Source organism: Alosa alosa, chromosome 19 (assembly GCF_017589495.1).
Source record: "Alosa alosa isolate M-15738 ecotype Scorff River chromosome 19, AALO_Geno_1.1, whole genome shotgun sequence".
Lineage (NCBI taxonomy): Eukaryota > Metazoa > Chordata > Actinopteri > Clupeiformes > Clupeidae > Alosa > Alosa alosa.
Window position 1 is genome coordinate 6,686,799 of NC_063207.1, and position 7,765 is coordinate 6,694,563.

The window sequence follows — 7,765 nt, forward strand, 5'->3', positions numbered from 1 at the left end:
GCTCAGCAGTGCTTGAAGACTCTCACCAGCCTCTTTTCCCCACTCATATACAGCATTTATCTGACTTTAAAGCAGCCGCTGTGTCTGTGTGTGTGTGTGTGTGTGTATGGTGTATGTGTGAGTGTGTGTGCGTGGAGAGGGAGTGAAAAAGTGTGTGTGTGTGCGTGGAGAGGGAGTGAATCAATGTGTATGTGTGTGTGTGTGTGTGTGCGTGGAGAGGGAGTGAATCAATGTGTGTGTGTGTGTGTGTGTGTGTGTGTGTGTGTGTGTGTATCGTAGAGAGGGACTGAATCAGGAACAGTGTGTAAGACATGGGGAGTTAGACATGGCCATTCTGAGCTTCCTGTCTGCTTGACAACACAGAGGCGACAGGAGCACGCCCAGCTCTGAGTAATCTCTCCGCACTGTTCTGGGGGATTAAACTCGCGCAGCAGAGCCGGGCTCTTTTCAAGTGTCTGGATTACAGAAAACACTTCCTGTCCTGAGAATAACGACAACATAAAACACAGACAGAGGCGAGAGTTCTACTCAGGAGGCTGGACTGACGTGTTACATAATCAGAACATGAACGAGGCTTTCTGTCGACACGCGCGTGTTTTTACTGTGACAGCTTTTCTATCACTGGAGATGTCAATTAAACCAGCGAGGTGCAGGCGAGACTGAGATTACACAACCTGCTGCTCTCTGAGGACACACCTCGTCTAAACGGGTAGGAAGTCGACACCGGCCAATTCCGCTCCACTTCCTGGTTGGCCCCACTTCTCCAGAGGAGCCGCGACAGGCGTTCTCGGGGGAGTCGAGTCTAATTACCGTGTGCCGAGCTCGGAGACTCTCATTGGTGATTAGACGACCCCTCAGGGCAGGACGTGTCATGAATCACTTCCTGTGGGTCTGCTCAGGGGGTCCTGTAACCCCAGTGGACTGCCCCAGGGTCGCCCCCTCTCCTCTCCTAGCTGCCCTGCCTGTCTAGAGTCCCATAGCTGATGCTATCTCACCACTAGTGTCCTCCATATATGTGTGTGTGTGGGAATGGGAGTGTGTGTGTGTGTATGTGTGTGTGTGGGAGTGTGTGTGTGTGTGAGTGTGTGTGGGAGTGTGTGTGTGTGTGTGTGTGTGGGTGTGTGTGTGTGTGTTTGGGGGGTGTGTGTGTGTGTGTATATGTGTGTGTAAAACCCAGAGGAGCGGAGAGGAGCGGATAACGATGAAAAGTGTCTTTCAAATGCCAGTCCACTCGGACGAATTATAATAAAAGGCAGGGGCGGATGTGAAGCCTTTTAGCGCCCGAGAGCCGCCAGTCTAAAATATTCACAAAAAGGTTTTTATAATAAGTTGGGTTTTTTTCCCCAACTCTGAAATCTGAAAGAAGCCTACGGATCAGCGCCACTGATGCCATGCTCTTCCTTGCAGGGGGAATCCAGGGAGAGTAAATAATGGATGAAGTACAGTGAGGGGAGCCTAATTGAGAGCAGTAAGAATAGATTGCATCGTTCCCTGAGTAAACACAAAACAAGCTTTCTTTCAGTTGCATCACGTCGCCCTGACGTGACCGATGTTTAATTTAGCAACACACAGTCGAGAAGGCATGAACAAGATACTGTATATGTCAAGTCCATGACCTTGCAGAAAACATACACTTTACTGTGCAACCCACATCCAAACAAGACAGGAATGTTGATGGTAGTCTTTGGAGAAAACACACACGCACACACACACACACATGCTGCAAACAAATACATCAAGTGATCTAGCTTCCTTTGCTGATGCTATTAAAAACCGGATCGCCCTGCCATGTCTATCAGAGAACAAACACTGTCATGTGTCATCACTCTCTCTCTCTCTCTCTCTCTCTCTCTCTCTCTCTCTCTCTCTCTCTCTCTCTCTCTCTCTCTATCTATCTATCTATCTATCTATCTATCTATCTATCTCTCTCTCTCTCACACACACACACACACACACACACAGATGCATCTGCACCTCCAGCACCTCCTCAATATTGATATCCGTTCCCACTCTTGACACACACGCACACACACACACACACACACACACACACACACACACACACATCCATAAACCAGTGTGTGTGTGTGTGTGTGTGTGTGTGTGTGTGTCAATGGCTGTGTGTTCTGTACTGCTTGGTTACCCCCAGCATATTGGTGGTGATGTGTCAGGATTGGGAGCTGTCATCCTCCCCCAGTCAAGCGAGGACGCGCCACTTTGCTCTTTCCACAGGCCTAATGCTGAGTGACAGGTCACTGTAGCCGCGACGACCACGTCTGGTCACCTTCAGACGCTTTAGATTTAGAACGTGAACATCAACAGCTCACATAGAGCACTCAGAGTGACCACTATGTACACACCTAGCCCCATGCAACCAGGCCAATTCTGACCAAACCAGGAGAAATGGCTCTCTGGAATGGAGTTGCACTCTAAAGGTCAATGCTCATTGGCGGTGTTGGATGCGTGTTGATGCCAACGTTTACAAAATTTTTCTATCTCTTGAATGCCACATCCATAGACGCGAATGTCGTCGCCATTGAGCATTGGTCTTAAATCTGAAATCACACTAACTCAAGTTGTGCTCATCAATCACGACTCACGAAATAATGGAAATTATTCGTCCTTAATTACGATACACATTATACAATACTGATATAGATTTTAGTGTTTTTTGCCTTACAATTTGCAATAGGCAAAATGTGATCTAAAACAAAGTTCTACCAATTCCCATTCTAGACTTCCATGGGTGATCTGCAGAGAACTGTGGACATAGGCAGCCAGAAAGGGCACCACACACACACACACACACACACACACACACACACACACACACACACTCCTACGCTCTCCTCCCCCGAGTCCTCTGTGCTAGTGTAGGCACAACTGACACAAATTGGATCTTATTCTGTGTGTCTTGTCTCAGCGTCCTGTTTGTCCGCCTGGCCTTTTTTACATGGCCTAATCAATAACAGGAGCAGAAACAGCATGGCAAACGAGGCCCGTGCCTGAATAAATAGCCTCCGTAATTGGTTCTTTACCTTCTGAGAATCCCATTAGAGGCGGGTGCATGTAGCGTAGCATGAGCCAGTGCCAAGAGAGGAGCGGAGCGGAGCGCACATCAATCCCCCGATGGCACGCTGCCTCCTGAAGCATTATGGGATGGCAAGCAAGCTAAGCTCACGGGCAAACCCACCCACTTAATAAGACATTCTCTGGCCAGAGTCTCCAATAGACTTGGACAAAAACAATATAGAGAGCTCACTAAAAATTCTCGGAAACTAAAATAAAGATGGAGGATCTAAAGTTACGTGCATGTATTGTGTATGTATGCATGGACGTATGTATATATGTATGTATGTATGTATGTATGTATGTATGTATGCATGGACATATGTATGTACTGTATTTATGTATGTATGTATAAATGTATGTACGCACATATGTATGTATGTATGTATGTATGTATGTATGTATGTATGTATGTATGTATAAATGTATGTACATATGTATGCATGTATGTACGTATATCTGTATGTATGTCTGTCTGTATGTATGTATGTATGTTTGTGTGCTATACACTAAAGTCAATCTGAAGATGTATAGTTCAGGCGTGCCGTACTGTTCCTGGCAACAAATGAATAAGTAAATAACCCAAACACACCTACAGGCCACTTTGATCACAGCTATGAGCACAGGACTGAAAAGAGTTGAATATTTCATGTCTGTCATTTTCCAGCTGGCCGCAGCTTTCATAAATGAAGCTGTTGTTGTGTGAGAATAAAACAGGCAGCTGAATTATTCATGCCGTGTGTATCACAGCCGTCTCTGAAGCTTTCTTTACACCCCGAGACCACGAGCGGTTCGGGGGAAACAAGTGGTTCCAACGTCGCCTTCCAGCCAGCACTGCTGGAAGGCACTAGGGTTAAGCAGGGAGTTAGGGTTAGGGTTAACGTTAGGGTTAGGTGCCTTGAAGTCGACGGTCGCAGCGCTGCCTTGAAGTCGACGGTGGGGGCTTAAAACACCATCAAGCAAAACAAGTAGTTGCCTGAGCTTTGCACTTTGGACCAGAAATCCAATTTCAGCCATTACAGAGATGACGTCATCTCCTAAAAGCACAGGTTTGCGATGGCGCCGGGGAGCATGGGAGATTATTTACGCATGAGGGGATTTGACGAGCTCCATCAAATGAGAACTCAAAGGTTGATGTGTTCGGCGCAAACATGCGTTCAGAGAAATACGTCTCGCCAAGTCACACACACACAGTCCGCCACGATCCCTAGAGCCTGGAGAGGAATCTATATCCAGGGACGTCGAGGCAGACAAAACACTCTGATCAATCTGTTTTCCATCTGAAATCTAATCTATACAGCCTGGCCTCTGGAGCCAAGAATCCAGCCCTGCTTTTTGCCTTCCAAGATGAAGAAGAAGAATGGGGGGGGGCATGTTTTTGAGTCTGGAGAGCAAGAATGTCTCTGCAAACTAACCTTTGAAATGAAAATCAGCGCAGATTCACTTGGCTTAAAGAGTAATGGCATCTGACGCATCAACCAATAAATAAAATCCCCTGTCGGCCTTCTCAGACATAAACAGGGCTGTGGGCCCACGACGGCCAAAACCCAATCACCCCATCGCCGACCACAGAGAGACAATTCATCGGACCTCAATCAGAAATGTGTCAGAGAAACCAATCACACGCGGGCAGAAATGTCTCACAACAGAGAAGCCAATCATATGCAGGCACCAGTGCACTGGCTTCACAGACAAGCCAATCACACGAAAGCACCAGTGTACTGACTTTACAAAGAAGCCAATCATGTGCAGGCACCAGTGCACTGGCTTCACAGACAAGCCAATCACACGAAAGCACCAGTGTACTGACTTTACAAAGAAGCCAATCACGTGCAGGCACCAGTGCACTGATTTTACAGAGAAGCCAATCACATAGAAGCACCAGTGCACTGGTTTTACAGAGAAGCCAATCATGTGCAAGCAGCAGTGTACTGGTTTTACAGAGGAGCCAATCATGTGCAAGCAGCAGTGTACTGGTTTTATAAAGAAGCCAATCACATATGGGCCCCAGTGCACTGGTTTTACAGGAAAGAACCACCTCCCATCTGTGCTGCAGTCAAAATGGCGTCCATGGAGCAGTCACAGGAGGGTCATGCCCATTAATTAGCTTCTCTGCGCGACACACACTCGGCTCCTTCAGACAGGCAATTACAACTCCCCACAGACCAGACACACACCCACACACACACACACACACACACTCTCACACTAAACCCAATACATTACATACACACACACACACACACACACACACACACACACACACACACACACACACCACACACACTCTCACACTAAACCCAATACATTACATACACACGCACACACACACACACACACACACACACACACACACACACACACACACACACACACACACACTCTCTCACACTAAACCCAATACATTACATACACACGCACACATAGACACACAAACACACCCCAGACACATAACCCACATGCTCACACTATATCTAATACATTACACACACACATACACAAGCTCAAGCTCCACAGAGTAAATGCCACCCATCCACACACTGAGGGAAGGGAGGCATGAGGGGTGTGTGTGTGTGTGTGTCTGAAATCTAAGTGTGGACTGCAGCAGTGAAGCTCAATCTTTATTTGTGCTAAAAGAGTGCACACACACACACACACACAGCGAATAAGGGCTTAACATATCTGTGTGTTCTAACGCTGTATGAGCGGATGAGAAATTAAATTAAATAAGATATGCAGGAGAATGAAACCACAACATCGTTTTTAAAAAAAGAAAATGCCCACTTGAGCCAGAAACTGTGCTTGGTGGTTTAACACACTTAATATTCACACTATTCACAGTCTGAAGGCCTTCCAGGGCCATCCGACACACACACACACACACACACACACACACACACACACACACACAATGCATATTTCACCCATGGAGATCCATGCTACAAAGTGGATATTGAATTCCCATACAAAGCAGTCCCTCTTTGCTGCCAAACACAGAGGCCTTCTTAACACCTTTATTTTAGAGGGAGCTATTAAAAATTGATTGGGCTTCTCAGAGTAATTTTTCAAGGTCACAGCGCACACACACACAATAATGCATACACACACACACACACACACACACACACACACCCACAGACACACACACCCACACACATACAGTCACACAGACACACACACACACACACAGACACACACACACACACACACACACACACACACACACACACACACACACACACACACATACATCAGCCATGTGATTGATGCAGCTGTCACGCAGCCTGGATCTCTTCCAGTCACCTGAGCTGGTGCTGAACATGAGGGGAGACTCTGAGGCAGAGAGGAGGAGAAGAGAGAAAAGGAGAGGGGGAGAGGAAAAAAGGAGGAGAGGAGAAGAGAAGAAAAGAATAGAGGAGAGAAGAAGAGAGGAAAAGAGAAAAGGAGAGATGGAGAGAATAGAGGGAAAATGGAGAGAGGAGGAGAGGATAGAAAAGGAGAACAGAAGACAGGAGAAGAAAAGAAAATAATAGATAAAAAGAGAGGAGGAGAATTGAAGAAAGAGAAAAGGAGAGAAGAGGAGAGGATACAAGAGGAGATGAAAAGAGAAGAAAGGAGACAGGGAGAGATGATAAGAGAGGAATGGAGAGAGAGAAGAAGGGAGAGGAGAGAGAGAGGAAAGGTTAAGTGAGGAGAGAGAGATGAGTAGTGTCCCAGAGGCCAGTGTGTGTCCATGGTGCAGTAGAGGGGAGACAGGGGGCACAGAGCCGCTACATCAACAACCATATTCCCACAACTCACTCAACCACTCAATCTCACAACTGTCTGTGCTATAGGAGTTATTTTATTCTATCTTTAGTGTGGTTCTCTGTGATGTGTTCCCATCCACCCTCCCCAAACACACACACCCCAAACACACACACACACACATCCCAAACACACACACACACACCCCAAACACACACACACATCCCAAACACACACACACACCCCAAACACACACACACACACACACCCTGCTGTCCTCTGCCTCTGATACTAAACTCTGTGCACTAGATGAATGTTGTTTACAGTGCGTGTGTGCGTAGCCTAATGATGGTGCTGTCTCCAGCCCTGAGGTATGGTGCTGTCTCCAGCCCTGAGGTATGGTGATTTAGAAACAGCAGGACACCCGTTTTAATTTTGCCCACTTATTAAGAATATGCCCAAGCCCGCAGCGGCACCAGGCCGACAGTGGCCCAATAACGCTCGAGATTCATCTGTGTCCTCACCAATTAACACAGAAATGACACACAGCTTGTGCTTGCTATGTGTTGAATGGAGAAATATCTCCAGCACATTTTCTAGCACTTCGTGCTTCCAGTGACTTCCTAAGCAATGCTGACATTTCAGTGATGTCAGACTCTTAATCTACACAAATATCTCTGAGCTAACATCAGAGTGGAAGTCAGTGTGTGTGTGTGTGTGTGTGTGTGTTTGTGTGTGTGTGTCTACATGGGGTGTATTTGCTATATGTCTCGATGTCCTTCTTGTCCTGTCATGCATTTGTCCAAGGGCTTGTTGCCAAACAAAGGCCACTGCTGCAGTCCGGTCTCACTGGAGAGCTGACATTTCCACTTAGCAAATGCCAACATTTACATCTCACACACCCCCTTCATATGGCCACACTGGGATGCATGGATCGGGAGGGGGATTC

At 46.9% G+C, this 7,765-nt stretch overlaps 1 protein-coding gene across 1 annotated transcript in view; it reads right to left on the bottom strand.

Annotated features, from left to right (window-relative positions):
• Positions 1-7,765, bottom strand: part of kif26ba (kinesin family member 26Ba) — a 40,346-nt gene that overhangs the window by 25,422 nt on the left and 7,159 nt on the right.